Below are 3191 nucleotides of genomic sequence, written 5' to 3'. Positions count from 1 at the left end.
CACTTTTGAAAAGGGACAGGACCAAAGTAGAGAATAGAACAAGGGGGGGTGGGATAGGATAGAGGGAAATATAGTCAGTCTTTCACAATATATCCACTATGGAAATATTCTGCATAGCTACACATGTGCAACCCATATTGAATTGCTTATCTTCCCAGTAAGGGTAGGTGATGAGGGAGGTAGGGAAAAAAATCTGGAATTTAAAGGTTTAAAATCAAATGTTAAAAATATATCTATTATTATTATCATTATTATTATTTTACATGTAACTGGGAAATACGATATACAGGCATTGGGGCATAGAGATCCACCATGCCCTACTGGAAAGTTGGAGGGGGGATAGGGGAAGATATGAGAGAGAGCAGATTGGGGGAGGGGATTGCTGTTTTGGGGTGGTAGATAAAGGAAAATGGGGAGAAATTTTGTAACTCAAAATCTTGTGGAAATGAATGGTGTAAACTAAAAAATTTTTTTAAAGTGAGAAAAAAAGAAGAAGAAAAAGAGTCTAAGGTCACCTAGCTAATCAGAAGCAGAGCTGATATTTCAAAACCAGGCCATCTAGCTCCAAATACAGTTGTCTTTCCACAAAATGGGAGTAAATGTATGCTTTTCCATACTATTTCATGGCTCTGATTTGTCTCACCTGCTTAATTTTTTTTTTCATTTACAATTTCAGGAATAAATAGACATCAGACTAATAATAATCAGAATAATAACATCTAAGATTTTTTGTTTTACATCTAAGGAAATGGTAAATGATCTGTTGTGCTTAACAAATGGTTTTTGTTGTCATAGTCAACCAAAGGTATCACTGAAGTCATGTGGGTAGTTGGGGAGAAATTCATGATATATCTGCTTTCCTGACTCACTTTCTTTTCCTAATGTGTTCTTAGCCTTTCCTTCTCACCTCTGTGTGTGTGGGGGCGGGGGGTAGGGTGGGGGAGTCTTGAGGGGTGGGAGTGGGGAGGGAAGTGTTAAAGTAAAGGAAAAAGGGGAAAGGGGAAAGAATGAGAAAACAGTAATAATGGACATTCCCAAAGAGTTGGTCTGATTATCGCCTCTAGGGTAAAAGACAGGGCATACCAAAAATGTTAGTGCTGTTCTAAGGTTTAATAGCTTAAAACAGCATTAAGACTTTGGGGACACGCCGTGTAAACTACTCTGGCATTTTTAAGTCCTTTTATAATCTGGCTCTGAACCATCTTTGTATATCAACTTTCCACACACCTTACATTCGAAGAAAATTGACTTACTTTCTGTTCCTCCCCCCCATACTCCCTCACCATACATAATATTCCATCATCCCTCTCTATGGGAGACTATATAAACTATCCCCAATGCCTAAAAATGATCCCTGCTCATCTTCTATAAAGCATAGCTCAGATGCCATTTCCTATTGGAGGCCTTTACTCCCCAAATGACAGCACTCTTTGCCCCATCAATGATATTGTATTTACTCTGTAAATATTTTGTAGCTGGCTAACTGTGTATACACTGTTTTCACCCAGGAGAATGTAAGCTTTTTGTAGCCAGGTACAGTATCATTTTTGTCTTTGTATTCTTAGCACAGTATCCAGCACATAGTAGGTACTTAAAAATGCTTGCTGCTCCAAAAGATCTATGATCTCATCAGTCTGGGCATGCCTTCCAATGATGATCATCCCTCATCCTTGCCTGCCTATTCTATGCCACTCTTGTCCAAATCCATCCAGAAATTTGCCACTGGGGCACAGTCATCATTCCAAAGATTTCCTTATGCTCTTTTGACAATGAATAGAATCTATTCAATCCCCTTAACAAAAGGATTTTTTTCTGTAAAACTTGGACTCAGTCAAAAGGCTGCACCCAAGGACCTAGAAGGCCACATGTGGCCTTGGGGCTACAGGCTCCCCACCCCTGGAATAGACTGACTATCCACTGGTTAACCTTCACTCCCACCATGTGATGACCAATTCATCTTTTCTATAGTCACTTGTTTCTCAGATGACATACTTTATAGAACTTCTGTATAATGCTTTGTCTGAAATGTGTTTTAGCCTGTTTCCACCCACCATGTTTCCCCCATTGTCCTTTGAGTCAGTTTGTTAAAAAAAAAAAAAATACTGATTTAAAATTTTTTTTATGTTTTTGGGATATTGTTTTTTTTATGGGGGGCAAAGAGAAAAAAACACCCCCTGCTCTCAAAAGGTTTACGGGGGGGGGGGGGGGGAAGGAAGAGAACATCTAAATAAATCCATATCATAATCGAGATGACAGGTATTCTTTATCTACTTGGTTTTTCTGATATGGATAGTTAGACTGAACCCTTGAGTAAGGATCATAAAGAATTTCCAGCACAGAATCCAAATGAAAGAATTCCTCATAGATGGTGAGGTCCTCAAGATGCTCACACTGCCCTCATTATTGTATGCCTATGAAACCTGGACAGTGTACCACACCATGCCAGGGAACAGAATCACTTCCATTTGAATTGTCTCAGGAAGATTCTGAAGATCACCTTACAGGATAAGGTACAGGATACCAGGGTGAACTGCCAGGCATTCAAACTCTAATGCAAAGAGGGCAGCTCCCATGGGCTTGCCACTGTTGTTCAAAGTTCAAACCTATGTTTGCCTAAAAGACTATTTTACAGAGAACTCATACAAGGCAAGTGCTCACGCCAAGGTCAGAAGAAGTGATACAAGAACACTTTCAAGGTCTCTCTGAATAACTTTGGAATTGATTGTGAGATATGGAAGACAGTCGCACAGGATGGTCCAATCTGGCATGCCCAAATCAAAGAAGGTGCTATGCTCTATGGGCAAAGCAAAATTACAGCAGTTCAAAAGAAATGTGAGATATCTCCACTCCAGATGTTAATATGGACTCTGTACCTGACCTGTGGTAGAGTCTTCCAAGCTCATGCTGGTCTCTTCAGCCATAGTCACACACATTCTATGTACCTTGACCCCAACACAGTGATGTCATTTTGGTCCTCTCATATTTTTCACTAATCCATGCGACAGGTTTTAAATCTCCCCTCATAGCTTTTATTTCTGCAAGGGCAAAGGCATGATCTAATTTATACTTAATCTTTAGATGGTAAGTTCCTGGAGGGCAGGGAAATTTCCTTCCTTCCTTCCTTCCTTCCTTCCTTCCTTCCTTCCTTCCTTCCTTCCTTCCTTCCTTCCTTCCTTCCTTCCTTCCTTCCT

At 40.1% G+C, this 3191-nt stretch overlaps 1 long non-coding RNA gene across 2 annotated transcripts in view; it reads right to left on the bottom strand.

The window, feature by feature from the left end:
* Positions 1-3191, bottom strand: part of LOC138158006 (uncharacterized) — a 292753-nt gene that overhangs the window by 288406 nt on the left and 1156 nt on the right. The window lies entirely within an intron of this gene.

The sequence above is a fragment of the Petaurus breviceps genome, unplaced genomic scaffold, assembly GCF_028583685.1.
Source record: "Petaurus breviceps papuanus isolate PSGF00001 unplaced genomic scaffold, PetGlider_PUasm1.0 174, whole genome shotgun sequence".
NCBI classification, from domain to species: domain Eukaryota; kingdom Metazoa; phylum Chordata; class Mammalia; order Diprotodontia; family Petauridae; genus Petaurus; species Petaurus breviceps.
The sequence above is the reverse complement of the archived record's forward strand: the minus strand, read 5'-3'. Positions and strand labels throughout refer to the sequence as shown.